The sequence below is a fragment of the Aotus nancymaae genome, unplaced genomic scaffold, assembly GCF_030222135.1.
Source record: "Aotus nancymaae isolate 86718 unplaced genomic scaffold, 86718_ANA_hifiasm-v0.15.2.pri h1tg000049l, whole genome shotgun sequence".
In the NCBI taxonomy this organism is placed as follows: Eukaryota; Metazoa; Chordata; class Mammalia; order Primates; family Aotidae; genus Aotus; species Aotus nancymaae.
In genome coordinates, this window is record NW_026988463.1 from 31,115,702 (window position 1) to 31,132,031 (window position 16,330).

At 44.3% G+C, this 16,330-nt stretch overlaps 1 pseudogene; it reads left to right on the forward strand.

Moving 5' to 3' along the window:
- The first annotated feature begins 626 nt into the window (after positions 1-626).
- LOC105730222 (protein arginine N-methyltransferase 1-like) lies at positions 627-5,240 on the forward strand (annotated as a pseudogene).
- Positions 5,241-16,330: the final 11,090 nt, after the last annotated feature.

The window sequence follows — 16,330 nt, forward strand, 5'->3', positions numbered from 1 at the left end:
TGGTCTGCTGCCTGGCCAGAGAGGGGAAACGTGGCAGGAGGCCACCATCTCTCCAGCCACAGCTGGGATAGGAGGCCCCCTTTCTTCTCTCCTCACTTTTCCAATTCCTTTCTTAACCCCCCCACCACCTCATTACTTGCCCCCTTTGCCACCAGTCCCCACCAAGGAAAAGGAAAATTGCTGGAAACCCACCCTCAACCAGAGCCCAGGTCCTGCTGCCCAGCCCTCCCGCAACCACTCCCAGTAGCTAATCCTTTCTCCCTCTTACTTTCTCCTCCAATTTTGTAGCCACCTTGACTAATGGGATGAGCCTCCAGCCACCTTTTGAAAAAGTAAATATTTTTTGACCCCTCCTCACCCGACCTTCACATCAATATGTCTTGTCACACATCTGGCCCTTTCTTGAGATCTAACCATACACTTCTTGCTTCAAATCAGTTTACCCCCAGCACCCAGACACTTAGGACAAACCCCTCCAGGTTCAAGGCCCCGCTGGCCTCCCCCAGTATTGAGGTTACTTCCCTAACTCCACCTCCAGCCTTCCTGTGACCTTCCCTGTGTCTGCCCCTATTTTTCTTCTCCTTCACTCCCCGACATTGGGCTGAGCTGTAGAGCAGGGCAGAGAGATGGTTGGCGTGTCTGAGGTATGGGGTACTCCCCTGGACAGTGCTCTGGGGGGTCCTGGAAGTAGAAAATGGAGTTGTTAGATTTTGGGTCTCCTGTGGGGGCAAGATGGTAGGCGGGGGCTGGAGGGTTGTCATAGTACAATTTGGGGAGTTCTTTACTACTCTTCAGGAATAAGTAGGAACCTGGAGGTTTAAGAGGCTGTGGGGGGCCCCCAGGTCTGACCCATGCTCCCATCGGCCCCCTCCCAGGTTTCCTGTGGCCAGGAGGAAAGCAGTGAGCCCAATGCTAAGGACAGGATGCCCAAAGATTACTGCCTAGACTCCTATGGCCACTTCAGCATCCACGAGGTGAGTGAGGACACCTTCCCAGGCCTGCAAACCATAAGGGGGTTGAATGTTGGGGAGGGGTGAAACGTAATTTCCCACTCATGCGCACTGCTTCCCCCCGCAGTAGGGTGCCCCTGCGCCCTTCTGCTGTGCAACTCCCAGGGTCCCCTTTCCAAGCCTTTGCCTTGGAGACTGAAATTAGCCTCAAGCTCTGCAGGAGCCCCTCGGGAAGGCTAGGGTGAGAGCGCGCATGTGTGCCTGGGGCCTTAGCTGGAGGTCAGGCAGGGCCCGCTGGTCTCTTCCGCCCTCTAGGGACCGGCGGTGGAACTGCGCCCCAGCTGCTCTGGGCCTGACAGCTTCTGGACCCTTGTGACAGAAGACACTGAGATCCCAGAATGCAGATGGGGTGGCGTTCTAAGGAATTTTCTTCTTCCCCTGAGGCTGTTGTTATAAAATTGTAGTAAAAATATACATAAATTACTATTTTTTTTATTTTTAGAGACAGGGTCTTGCTCTGTCGCCCAGGCTGGAGTGCAGTGATGCAATCACCACTCACTGTAGCCTTGATCTCCCAGGCTTAGGTGATCTTCCCACCTCAGCCTCTGGTGTATCTTGGATCACAGGCGTGCACAGCCATGCCCAGCTAATTTTCTTATTTTTTGTAGACATAGAGTCTTGCTTTGTTGCCCAGGCTGGTCTCAAGTTCCTTGGCTTCCTGAAGTGCTGGGATTACAGGCATGAACCACCGCCCCTGGCCTGAGAACTTTGAAAAGCCAGGGTTCGCTGGTTCTTAGGTAGCAATGGTAGCATCTGGCTTAGATGAGACTTTAGTTCATCTAGTCTACTTTTACAAATAGGGAAACCAAGGTGCAGGGAAGGAAGTGAGAGGGCCTAGAGCTGTCCCTGGCCCTCTGACAGGTCATGACACCTGGTTATCCAGCTGGCGATGTGGGGCCCCTCACGGAGTCTCTGTGCCCATCTTCCCTCAGGAGATGCTGAAGGACAAGGTTTGCACCGTCACATACCACAACTCCGTGTTTCACAACCAGCATCTCTTCAAGGACAAGGTGGTTCTGGATGTAGGCTCAGGCACAGGCATCCTCTGCATGTTTGCTGCTGAGGCTGGGGCCCACAGGGTCGTAGACATGAGTCTCCAGGGTGGCTAAGGGGGTCTGAACCTGGGAGACATAGACAGAGAACATAGGGGCTCAGGGATTGGATGGAGGGATTTGGGGGCTGAGGATGGGAATGTGAGGGGTTTCACCGTCACTTCTTCCTGGGTCCTCAGATCCAGTGTTTCAGTATCTCTGATTATGCTATGATGATGTCAAAGCTAACAAGTTAGATCACAGTGAGCCCAGAAAGAGGATGAGTTTGTGGGAGTGGGGTGGACACTGCCCTGCTTCTCCAGGGACCCGGTAGAGTTGAGAGGTCTACAGATGGGCCACAGATTCACTGGCTCCTCTCCTATTGTCTTCTGGGCTGCCAGCAGCCTGAGAATTTCAGTGTCAAAGTCCTAAGCTTAGCACCTCTGTCTTAAAATTAGGGTGAGAACCAGTCTCTAGTGTCTTGAATGAGTAATAGAGTCCCATGGTTGGCCACTGAGGGCCTGCCCTCCTCTGAGTTTAACCAACACTACCTTCCAGAGAAGTCTGCACCTACAAGCACATATATGTGTAAGTGAGTTTGCATTCACGTGCATAATTTTCACACCAGTCACATTTCATACCAGCCTCTTGCCCTCAGATTCTCTCACTTGTGTGTCATGTAGTTTCACACTGTCCAGGCTGTTGAGGCATCACACTCTTTTCTACTACCGCCATCATAGGGACATCCCTCAGCTTTTTAAACCAGTCTTTTGTTGATGGGTGTTTAAGTTGCTCTGAAATTTTCTTTCTTTTTCTTTTTTTATTTGTTTCTGAGACAGAGTCTGGCTCTATTGCCCAGTCTAGAGTGTAGTGAGTGGTGCAATGATGGTTCATGGGCACCTCTGCCTCCTGAGCTCAGGTCATCCTCCCACCTCAGCCTCCTGAGTAGCTGGGACTACAGGCATGTACCAACATATCTAGCTTTTTTTTTTTTGGAGGTTAGGTTTTGCCATGTTGCCCAGGGTGGTCTTGAATTTCTGGGCTCAAGCAGAGATCCTCCCACTTTGGCCTTCCAAAGAGCTAGGATTACGGGCATGAGCCTCTGCACCCAGTCTGCTCTGGGATTTTCATCCTTTGCACGTAATGTCATTTCATACACATATTTGTGAGGTCAATTTATAAAAGGAGATTGCTTGGGCCAAAAGGCTAGTTAGTGGCTGGGCTCAGTGGCTCACGCCTGTAATCCCAGCACTTTGGGAGGCTGAGACTGGAGAATTGCTTCCACTCAGAATTTTGAGACAAATCTGCATAACATAGTGAAGTATGAGTTAATAAGTTTGGTAGCTCTTGCTAAATTGCCCCAGCTAGGTTGGCGGTGTAGGGAACTTGTGAACGTGGTAGATTTTCCTCTGGGAACTGAAATGATTTTATTACAGAGACAATTGTAATGAACCTGGAAGTCCTCATCACTCAACTTTAAATGTTCTCTCCATTTGAAGCAGATTTCTACTGTAATGCAATTTCCCTGGTAAATCTGTCTCTGTGTGTCTTATCTAATACACAAGGCTGTTTTGAGAACATGACCATGCTGTTACTTATTATGTCAAGCCCACCAAATTAAAGACAAAATCTTAACATCACCTGATACTCGGTCCACATAAATTGTCTGCTCCTGTCTCAAAAATACCTAGAGTAATGGATGAATTTGAAAACAGTGTTAAGAGGGTTCATGGCTTCAGCTCATCAAGTTCTTTATGATCTCTAAATCCAGGCTGCCTGGTGGGGCCTCCTGGTTCTAGACATGGGGAAAGGTGAAGGGCAGGGCTCCTGGGGGCTGACCTGGCTGCCCTTGTCCACTCTGCAGTGGTGACCATCATAAGGAGAAGGTGGAGGAGGTGGAGCTGTCAGTGCAGAAGGTGGACCTCATCATCTGCGAGTGGATGGGCTACTGCCTCTTCTACTTGTCCATGCTTAACACCGTGCTCTATGCTGGGGATAAGTGGCTGGTGAGACCCCCAGTGGAATGGGTGAAGCTCATGTGGGCTAGGGTCTAGGCAGAAGGTGAAACCACATTCATTTTTCCCCACAGACAGGACTTAATTTGGAGTCTTTGCTGCAAGCTGTCAGAAGGCCACAGCCCAAGCCAGGTGTACCAGGCACTGGAGCTGGATGCTGGCAGGGAGATGGTGTGGTGTTGGGGGTTCATCAGGACAGGAAAACCATAGCAGGGCAATGGCACAGGTGCTCGGGTTTCAACAGGCCTCTCTGGGAGAGGTGATTGACAGCTGAATGAAGCACAGGAAGGAGCCACTGAGATCTGGGAAGAGAAGCATTCTGGGTGGAGGGACAGCCAGGGTAGGTGTGTACTTGCTGCGCGTGGAGCCTCGGAAGGGCTAGTGTGGAAGGAGGGTCTAGAACGGCAATAAAAGTTGGAGTAGAGGTGAGGGGTGGTAGGATGTGTGCAGATTTTGTGGGCCTTATGGGACCCATGCAACTTTGCTTTTTCTCTAAGAGCAGCCGGGGAGGGTCTCAGAATCCCCAAAACTTCTGAAGGACAGGAGCTGACTGAGGTGCTTCTGGGTGTCCTCTGGCAGCCCTGTGGCAAATAGACCAGAGGGTGAGTGTGAGTGCAGCTGTGACATGATGGTGGCTCAGACCAGAGTAGGAGGCCACACTGGCAAGACTCTGGGCAATGTTGCCAGGCCCCACCCTTCCTGCCCTCACCCTGCCCCACTGCAGGTGTCCGATGGCATCAGCTTCCACACCAAGCCACACTGTATGTGAGGGCCATCAAGGACCAGCAGTCCAAAGTCTACAAGATCCACTGTGAGGGCAGCCTGGGGAGCTAGTGTGTGGGGCCTCAAGTGGGCTGCTGCGGGCTCACCCTCCTCCCTGCCTGCCTCCTGCATGTGGGAGGACTTGTATGGCTTAGACATGTCTTGAATCAAAGATGTGGCCCTCAAGGAGCCCCTAGTGAACATGGTGGACCCTAAGTAGCATAAAGGTGAGGGAGTGGGCATGGCCAGGAGCTCCCAGGGTTGAAACAAAAGAGAGACCATCCCCTGGACCTGGTGCAGGACTTCGGAGGCCAGAACATTGGCCTGAGGTCTCAGAGCCTGACCTGTCTGCCAGAAGTGGTGCTAGAGGACCAGAAAAGCCACTTTGTCCTTTAAATATCTTTGTGAGTTCTGCCTTGTGACAGCCATGCTTGGTACTTGGTGCCAGGCTCCAGGAATGGCGGTGAGCGAGGCTGCTGGCCCTGCCCCAGTGGCACATCCTCTGGGGGACACACCAAAGCTGGCAGCTCAAAGCCTGCAGCATGTGCACTGAAAGGCACAACCCGGGGGTGATGGGCCAGGACACAGGCACACTGCAAAACAGCATGGGGACAGGCTGGGCTCAGAGCTGCACCTGTGGTGCCAGCTACTCGGGAGGCAGAGGCAGGAGGATCACTTGAGCCTGGGAATTTCAGGCTGCATTGAGCTGTGATCCCACCAGTGCACTCCAGTCTGGGCAACAGTTTTTGTTTGTTTGTGTGTCTTTTCTCTTTTTTTTTTTCCTTTGGAGACCCTGTTTCAAAAAAAGTATGGTAATAGCAAGTATTTATTTATTGAGCTGGAGCTGGGGGGTTGAGGTTCGGTATGGGGAGGCAGAGGAAGATGTTGAGTGGCCAGGAGGAGGCTGGAAGGGCAAGAACCCCACCCAAGCTACCCTCCTGAGAAATTGGGGAGCTGGCGAAGGGTTTCAGGTCGGCATTTGGGTCAATGTTTGAGGTCATCGCATTGGTGGACTTGTCAAGAAGAGTTTGGAGAGACAGCAACACAGGGCACCTGCATTTGACTGAAGTCTGGCCAGGTGGCAGGGCGGGATGGGCACTGGACAGAGTTAGGGTGGAGCTGCCAGGTTTGGGTGTGGGTAAGAAGGGAACAAGGAATACAGGCATGAACCTGGAATGGGTTGTTGGGAGCCAGACATGCAGAATGAGAAATGAATGAGGAGATGAAGCAAGGCACCATTGAGTGAGGATCAGCTGTAAGGGGACAGCAAAGTCACGGAGCATCTGGGAGCTGGGGAGTGAGGGGAGAAGAAAATGAAGTGAAGTGGGGACATATCCTGGAACTTCTCCACTTGTATCCTGCAGGAGGTGGACATATACACTGTCAATGTGAAAGACCAGACCTTCACCTCCCCCTTCTGCCTGCAGGTGAAGCACAGAATGACTACACACATGCCCTGGTGGCCTACTTCAACATCCAGTTATAGGACTGATAGCAGGTGAGCTTTCCTGGTGGGTCACGTCCTCCACCAGAGATTTCAATGGAATGATCCCATTCAGCCCCCACTACAACCTCATGGGGCTCTGTTATTATCCTTGTCTTGCTGGGGTGGAAAGTCTCCATCATGCAGAGTGTTAAAATCAGAATTTGCACACAAGCCACAGCCCTGAATCATTCACATCCCAGCACCCTCTTCCCCTTCTCTGACTCTGTGCCCTCACTCTTCACTCTCTCTGGGTCTCTGTCTAACCCCTGTCGAGTGCCCTGGTCCTCCTCGGGCTCTGTCTTTCCTCCTCCCTCTAGGACTTTGTCCCGGCTCATTCCTGTGCCCCTCTCTCTGGGTCTCTGTCCCCTTCTCTGGGTGTCTATTGCCTTCTGCTCTCTGGTTCCTCACCATCCCATCTCTGATCTCACTGTGCTGATGTAGATGCTGCTGTGGAGGGGGAGATCTCTCCCCTCCTCTCAGGGCTCTGCCACTTTTCCCTTCCAGGAGGGCATCCTGGCCATTTCACCCATGGACTTGAGCTTGCCCTTGGAGTGAGATCTTTCTCAGAATTTGCTGCAAGTCAGAACCTCATGTCCCTGCCCTCTTCATGTGCTTTTCCAAGTCTTCCTCTTCCACTCAGGGATGTGTGGTCATAGTTGCCCTTCCTGTTTTTGTCAAAAATAAATTGTTTAAAAATTATTTTATTAAAAACTTTACAAAGTATTCAGTTGACTGTTCTTTCACTTGAGAACTCAAGTTTTAAGTAGAGAAGATTTGATTCAGAGATCTCTGCAGTTCACAAATTTAAGAAGGATATATATGTGGAGCTCCTGCAAGAGCCTGTTACCCGGCCATGTAACGTATTTGAGGACATCTGTAAATGTGATTCCAGCAACTTGCATTTTTTCTCCTATTGCACAATCGATTTATTTCAGCTAATCGTGTGTTGATGGTCACGGAGTTTTTCCAGCGAGTTCCAGAAAGGTACCATCTAACTTCACCTGTGTCTAGGACACCACCCTCTTCTTGTTTTTCTCCTCCTATTGCTCCTTTCAAGTCTTTTTTGCTGGTTTTTCTTCTACCTATAGATAATGGTTTGTCACACACTCACCCTGTATTTTTTTTTTTTTTTTTGAGACAGTGGCTTGCTCTGTTGTCTAGGCTGAAGTACAGTGGTGCTACCATGACTCACTACAGCCTCGAACTCCTTGGCTTAAGTGATCCTCCAACATCAGCCTCTCTAGTAGCTAGGAATAAAGTCACCACTACACCTAGCTAATTTAAAAAAAAATTGTAGGAATGGGGTCTTGTAACCTTTGCGTCTTCAAAGGTTACTGAACTGCTGCCTAAGCCTACGCACCTTGTTTTTAAAAAGGCCTCTGCTTGATACTTAGAGAGGTTTAGTGGCATCTACTATCATCCTGTGTCTTAAAATATCATGGGTTTGGCATAAAAACTGATGAGAGAAGATTAAATTTTTTAACTTAAAAAAATAGCACCAATTTACAGGGATGAGAAGTGCAGTGCCTTTCCTTTTTTTTTTTTTTTTCTGTAATTGGGTTCTATTCACATCAAGTGGACATAAATTGAAAGTAAATGAGCTAAGAAAAAACTAGATTCAAATTAGGGGCAACTTTGCCTTTTGGGGTTCTGTACAGATCTGTCATACAGATTAGCCCACTAAGTATACAGATGAGCCCACTGTACAGATCAACCCACTAAGGCTAAACTAGGTACCACTCCACCCTCTAAAGCCATCCTTGCAAAAGCTTTAATTTAAAAATTCTCGTTTTATAATGGTTTGATATTTTTTAAAGCACACATTTAGAAAACTATGTATCCCTCAAACATAAAATCTGCCTACTAAAGATTCATAAAGCATCAAAACTAAATTCATAAACTAGAACAAAGAAAAGAACATTTCAAAATGCTTTTGAAGAGTGTTGGTAGTTTGATAACATCGCAGTTTTAAAGCAAGATCCTTTTCTCTTCCTTTTTTCAAATCACAAAATTCACTGATATAAGTTGTCAAATTTTAAACACTTTAAAGTTGTGATCTACTAATCATTTGAACATATTGCTGTCAGTGGCGTAGTAGATGTTTTCATGAAGTTGAACATATGCTAATAAGCAGAAATTAGCTCCATTATAATCCCCAAAGTCTGAATTTACTGAAAGTAAGATTTGTTAAAGAAAATTTTGTTCTAATGAAAACTCTATATGACTTTACTAAAAAACAACAACCATATTAACCTAACTTGTGACCTATCTGTTCTAAAAAACTGTCCAACACAAGCATTAATTGCCCTTTTTTGAGCTCAATGGCATTTCCTACAGTAATAGTAGTTAAAATACATTTAACTATTTAAACTATCTTTATGAAACATGTACATTTTATTCATCCCACCAACAGAATAAAATCTTTTTCTTAAAATCTTTGAGCTCATTTTGAAGTGCTGTAATTTCTGTCAACACTTAGGGTACAATAATTTGTATTAATGCTAATTGTGGATTAGGAAATGCATGGGAAATAATAAAAGTTAAAACAATATAATACTCATAAAATATACGAAGCCTCCAATATAAAACAAAATGATACATTCTCAAAGAAACCCCTTTTTTTCATTAGTTAATTAAGATATAATGAAGATATAATGAAAGGTTTTACCTGATTTTATGTAACTTGATATAAAGAAGTTAAACATATATCTTGGAAGACATTTTGAAAATGGAAAATTAGAAACATACTAATCAAATATAATCAGAAATTTTAAACCCCCAAATCCTCCCCATTCACTGTAACATCTAGCATAGTAACAAATCACAGCATAATCCTTGCAAAATGCTTTAAAATTTAATTTTGAAGATTCATGTTATAACAGCATGTCAAGTCTAATGTTAATACAAAATATTCTCTTCAGTATCCCGACATTTTAAAAGTATAAGATTTTATATTAATCATGTTAAATTTCTTATTGACAATATATGCAAATCTAGCACTGGCTTTTTAAGACAATAACAATTTAACTGTGCGTAGAATCTTGCTATAGAGGTAGCTATTAAATGACACAGGACAGAATTCTAAAATTGCTACCACATTTTACCCCATATGCAATAAACATTCTCCAGAAACTCTGTGGTGCTCTAAGGCTGAACCAGTTATCGCCCAGAACTGAGTAGCGATAAGATAGCATGTATTATTATGAGTGTCATGGAGATCCTGTAAAAATCAAGAGTCACAGGTAGTCAGCAGCAATGGGTATTGACCAGAGACAGTCAACATGGCTCGAGGTTTTCTCAGCACTGTACACAGCTGCAGGGCAAAATAATACAGTCAGGGAAGGACACTGCCAAGCTTCACTTTCCACAGCACACTATGGCTGCTCTAGGAAAAACACCCCCACAATGAAAATAAAGCAAACTGGTTGTGCATCTGGCACCCAACTCATCTTTTAATGAAATCACAAATTCTCCCTCAAAGAGGCTTCCAAAAAAAAAAAACGTTCAAACACTATTCAATATAAAGTCTGCCTAGAAATGAAACCACAGGAAGGTTTTATTTTTAAAATACTGCATAAGGCTGACTGCGGTGACTCATGCCTGTAATCCCCACACTTTTGAGTTAAGGATATCACCTGAGATCAGAAGTTTAAGACCAGCCTGGTTAACATGGTGAAAACCCATCTCTACTAAAAATACAAAAAAATTAGCCGGGTGTGGTAACGGGAGCCTGTAATACTAGCTACTTAGGAGGCTGAGTCAAGAAAATCACCTGAACCCTGGTTGTGGAGGTTGCAATCAGCCGAGATTGTGCCACTGCACTCAGCCTGGGTGATAGAGTGAGACTCAGTCTCAAAAAATTAAATGAATAAAAATAAAACAAAACAAAATAAAAAAGTTTGGCTAATAGAAATTTTAAAATTCACATTTGGCTCACATTTTATATCAGAGGATTGCCTCCTTTTTAAAATCTCAAGGTGCCTGCTCAAAGGACCAGAAGTCAGGAAGTTTATAAAATCTGAAATTGTTAGATAATCGTTATTATATTCTTTCCATTTGTGAATAGTCATATAATATGTTATTTATAAATGTATATCACCTTATCCATTTGTGACTAGTCATATAATATGTTATTTATAAATGCATATCACCTTATACACAAGGTTAAATGCAAATACCCTGCTGGTTGGTCCTGGCTCAGTTCAGGGAGGAAGCTCTGCCTGAAAAAGTTGCGGCCCAGGCTGTCACTCTTTCTTCATTTAGCCCAGTGTCTGGTCAAATCTTCTGTCACTCAGGGACTAAAGGGGCAGGACTAAAGGGGCGGAACTTAAGCCTTATCTAGTCAGAGACTCTAGGAACCGTCTAACAAGGCACGTAGCTGGAAAGTACACAGGACGGCTTCCGGGATTTGGCGGGTTCTTTGTCTCCTGCAGTCAGAGTTCCGGTTCTCGTCTTCGCTGCTTTGCGTCGTTTGCTGCTCTGTGTCCTCCGCTCCTGGAGATCCAGTCTGTGTGGTCCTGTGACCTTCAGGTATTGAGAGATCCACAGCTGAGATGCCAGGAGCCACTGGAAACCTCGAAATGGTGAGAGTGCGGGATCCGACATCTAGAGAGTGGGAAGGGGCTGGTTGGAAGCGGTCAGAAGTGGCTGTAGCGGAACTCAGGCCCCCAGCAGTCAGCTCCAAAATCTGAGGCCGAGTTCACCTTGGCGCAGCTCGACCTTCAGTCCCCTTCAGCGTTAAGATGGCGGCTGGGCAGAAAGGCGGGATCCCGGGGGTCCTGTCTCTCTTGCCTACACAGTGGCTTGGAGCCCGGTTTGGGCAGCTCTGCACCCACCGCGCTGTATCTGCCCTCGATTGTGCAGGGCCCACGGGAGGGTCATCAGGGGAGAATCCTGACTCGGGGTGCGAGGTTCATAAATCGAAAGAGCTTTTGGTCCCCCCTTTAACGAAAAATTTATTGGAGTCACCGCAAAAATATCAAATAATTTATTTAAACAGTGGCCTGCTTGCATCCAAGAGAGAAAAGGCGAAGGGGCTAAGTTGTGAATTGGCTTTATAAGTTGGCGTAGTTTTTTGCGGGGCGGGGGTGTTACAGAGTAAGATCACAAGTTCAGTTACAAGGGCGGTGTTAGGTGAGAGGTATTTGCATTACCATAAGAACAGTTAGGATGGCAGGATTGGGTGAGGGGCTGGTCGGGGAAGTTTAGATGGGCGATTAGCGAGGATGGCGAACTCAGTTATGGAGTGGGAAAAGGTGAAGGGGCTAAGTTGTGAATTGGCTTTATAAGTTGGGGTAGTTTTTTGCGGGGCAGGGGTGTTACAGAGTAAGATCACAAGTTCAGGACTTCAGACTTTTGAGCTCCAGGCTTGCATATGGAGACCAGACAATTTCCACTTGAGCTTCCATATTTCCTGGTTATGCAATCAGAGGTTAATTGACGGTTTATAGTTGGTAAGTCTGATTTTTCCCCCCAATGTAGCAATTTACCAAAAAAAAAAAAAAAAAAAAATGCACTTAAGTTAGATTTTTTTTTAAGTGAAAAAAATCCAGACTAGAGCCACGTCAGTCTCATTGCCTGCCACTTAGTTATTTTCACACACCACTGGGGAATGATTTTCTCCTGCGTTTTTCACATGTATCCCAAGCAACCTCTCAAGTCTACCTTCCACTCCCACCCTGCGTTCCTTCATCCTAACTCTGGCTTGCAGCAAAATAATACATTTCCAATTATTTTTGACATTACCAATTGCCAATTTCCCCTCCCTAATTCACATTATCAGCTATTTGCCCTTTAGTGTACATTTTGGATACCAGATTTTCATTAATCATTCTAAAAAATTAGAATGTTATCTCACTTTGTCACCCATGCTGGAGTGCAGTGGATCAATCTCGGTGCACTGCAGCCTTTGCCTCCCGGGTTCAAGTGATTCTCCTGCCTCAGTCTCTTGAATAGCTGAGATTACAGGTGCGCGCCATCACACCTGGCTAATTGTATTTTTAGTAGAGCCAGGGTTTCACCATGTTAGCCAGGCTGATCTCCAATTCTCGACCTCAAGTGATCTGCACATCTCAGCCTCAAAGTTCTGTGATTACAGGGGTGAGCTACTGCACACATCCATTAATTAATCATTTTTTGACAAAGAATTGGACGGGACTTTTACAAAGATGTGTTTTCTCTTTGAAAAATATTTCCCGAGAAGAAAGTAAAGAATAAACCCCTGATACTGTATTTTTTTTTTTAAGTTCCTCTTTTCTTTTTATCTTCTCTAGGTACAGAAGTCTTACCAGAATGTTTTTGGGTCAGGGATTCCCTTCAAAAAATTTTGGGATTATTTTTCCTCAGCCAGCCTGGTCCTGGGTTTCAGTACTGTTTTGGGATAAATGAAGATACCCGGCATGGTTATGTCTACTGGAGTGTCTAGTGAATATCAGCTCCTGGGTTATTTTCTCTCATAGGACAACCTGAGGTATGGAATGTAGCCTATCAAGGAAGAAGATGGAGGCCATGGAGCTGACAGGAATCTCCTGGTGTACTCTGTTTTTTGAAAAGCTAAACCCTTGAGACATTAAAACTGTTTTTACCCAACTCAGCTTCCATTTCTGGGAGACACATTTCTGGTTTGCTATCAGATGCTGGTATTGAGGGAAAAACATAGAAATAATTTCTGCCCCTTTGATTTTTTTAAGGGGGCAGAAAAAATGTGAAATAAATATAGTTAAAGAAAAATATTTTTAAAATTTGTGGGGCAAAAAAAGGCATTCCAAAAGTCGGAAACAACCTGACCCCAGTGAGATGGTGTCAGATCTTGTGAAGTGAAACGTGTCTGGGGCACTCACTTGGGCACACAAATTGCAACATCTCCTGATCGGGTGGTTATGGAGCACTTAAGTGAGCAGGATGGAGTGGAGAGTCTCTCAAGTGATTGAATGGCCTTACTTGACACATGAGTAAGGCACATTTGTTTTTTAATCAACACTGCCACTCTCTGGGTTTGACACCTTTAAAAGATTGTTCACTTACTTGGACCTCAGTTTTTAATTGTAAGTTATGTTTTTTTAGTAGGGCTTGAAAGAAAAAAGACCAATATTTGCAAAGGGCATAAAAGAGATGGCTTTCATAAACAAAAAAAAGTCTCATTATATATTTTCATTTGTTAAAAATTCTCATTTACCTTTTTCTTTCCCAACATGAGTTTTGAAATTTTCTCAGGTGTGTTTTTTATGGGTTGGGGATTTCAAACAGAATTTTAAGACTTAGCATTGAGAATGCTAGCTATGAAGGAAAAGAATAGGATAAATCTCTCTTGCATTTTGGCTGTAGAAAATGAGTACCTTTCCACAAAATTGTGATAGATAACTGGTGAGTTACATAGATTCATGAAAACATTAGGTCCTCTTCTTGCAAGGTACATTTGTGACGGTGACTATCCCTGTTCTCTATCCCATTACCTTGATTTCTAAGTTTCATACTCAATTTTGGTTGCCTTAGAAGTGTTACCATGTGACTAACTGTTTACTAAATGATTTTTATTTAAATTAATCCAATAATACATTTATTGTTTGAAAGAAATAGATACTTTCACTTTTCTTATCCAGGTATGAAATGTAGACATCTTAAAATTTCCTTCCCTTACGTTAATACTGTGTTTGAGTAATTTTGCTGAATTTTACATACAGTTTCAAAAGCCAAGTGAATAACTCTGAGATGAAAATTAAAGCCTGAGCCCAGTGACTCTGAGCTAAGGCTAACAGTGAACCTGCATAAAGAGGTTATTAAAGGTCCAATTAGTTTTTTCTGAGAAGCCTCCTGTGCAGATGTCTCAGCCTGCTCACCTCAGCCATGGAAGAAGCCTTCATACTGAGAGACGCTTCAAAGCCTTGGAAAGCTGGGGGTCCACGGGCAGATGAAAGGAGACTGGGAGAATCTTACTGAAGGTGAAGTTGTTGCTGTTTTGAGGCAGGTTCTAGTTTTTGTAAAATATAGCAGTTAGATTTAAGTAAAAAAAAAAAATTGAATTCCCGAGGAATATTGCAACAGGAGGAAGTACCAACTATAAGATCTATAAATATTGCAAAATTTAGGCAAACAAGGGCTTTCTTTCATAGGGATGAGCAAAGCCAGTTAAAAAGAAGGTTCAAAAGGAATGGCAAATGGAGGGTGACTAATCAGATTTTATGTCAGAGAGTGTTTTACCCTGAAGTCAGCATGTTCTTGGGAGAATCATAACATACATTTATTTGAATGTTGGTTCAGACTGAGGTAGAGTCTGAGAGTTCAGTGTTCAGGAGACTGTGGAATGGAGATAAACTTAAGTAAAGTTTGATTAAGAAGTATTTTATTTTGATCACTGAAGACAAATTCAGCTTTTTTTTTTTAATGAAAAAAAGAAAATGTGTAGAGTCTGTGTCTGGGTATGTGAAAGGTAAGAAAAGAGAGCGCCATCTAAGTCATAATGGGAAGGGTGTTTCTATCCACAAACTGTTCCTGGAGAACTCAAAGGCTGGAGAATTCTATTAATCACAGCTATTCACCTGGATTATCTATGTGCTTCATTCTGCCCATCTTTTTATTTGTTCTATACATTTCTTCCATTTGGCTTGTCCTGGGTTGTATCTTTTAGAATAAATTGGTAAACATAACTAGAGTGTTTTGTTGAGTTCTGTGAGTAGCTCTATCAAATTATTGAACTTGAGGGATATTATCAAAGTCTCCAATTTTTCAACAGTAACTCAGAAGCATAGATGAGCCCATAAGGTTTGTGACTGGCATTTGCAATAAGGACAATGTTGTGGGACTGAGCTCTGAATCAGAATCTGTGCTGACTCTGGGTGGTGTCAGAATTAAAATATTAGACAGTGAGTTGGTGTTGGAGAATTGCTTGGTGTTCAGCAAACTTTACAGAATTGATGCCAGAATGAAGATGTCACAGAGGTCTGGCTTGGCTTGGAAAGGTGGAACTCTGGGTGTCTGGGAATCGAGGCTTTAGCTTCCTGAATACAGGCTCTCACACCATTGTCCTGTGATTCCAGGTCTTCTCTCAGGGTGAAAGACAGTTGAAAACTTAGAAGAAAGGAGTTCTGATAGCAGACCCCCTTTTCCCACAGCTACCACCACAGGATTTTCACCCACTCACCAACATACCCACTAGACATTGCTGTGTCTACAGCCCTCCGAGGACAAGAAAACACACTTAGAAATTTCACCACAGTGTTTTTGATCCTGTTGTTTCTTGCCAAAAACCTACTTAAAGTATCTACAAGTCTGGCATATGCCTATCCTCAGACACTCAATCTGCAGCAGCAACCTGTTTTCTCCACCAACCTAGGGTTCTGGACCATCTGTTTATAATCTCATCTGCCTGCATGGACACAGAAATAAACCAGAGTGCAGCTCTACCTGGGCCACTATCTGTAGCACAAACCATCTCTTCTACCTATGTTACATATCTCTCCCACCCATGGATTTTTTTTTTTTTTTAACTTTTATTTTTGGTTCAGGGGTACATGTGCAGGCTTGTTATATAGGTACAATTCTGTCATGGGCCTTGGAATGCTGATTATTTTATCACTGAGGTACTATAGCACCAAACAGGTTCTTTTTTTTTCCTGATCCTCTTTGTCCTCTCACCCTCCACCCTCAACTAGACTTCAGTGTCTGTTCCTTTTTTTGTGTCCATGTGTTATTATTTACCTCTTACTCTTAAATAATATGCATTTGGCATTCTGTTTCTGCATTTAGTTTTCTATGTTGCTGCAAAGGACATAATCTTGCTATTTTTTTATGACCACACAGTATTCCATAATGTTTATGTACATATTTTGTTTGTATTAAATCTTATTTTATGTTATTTTACTTTTTTGAAAAAAAGGTCTCACTCTTTTATCCAGGCTTGAGTGCAGTGGCATAATCTTGGCTCACTGCAGCCTCAACCTCCTGGGCTTAAGCAATCTTTCTACCTCAGCCTCCCAAATTGCTATAAGTACAAGTGCACACCACAATGCACAGGTCATATTTTGTTTTGCC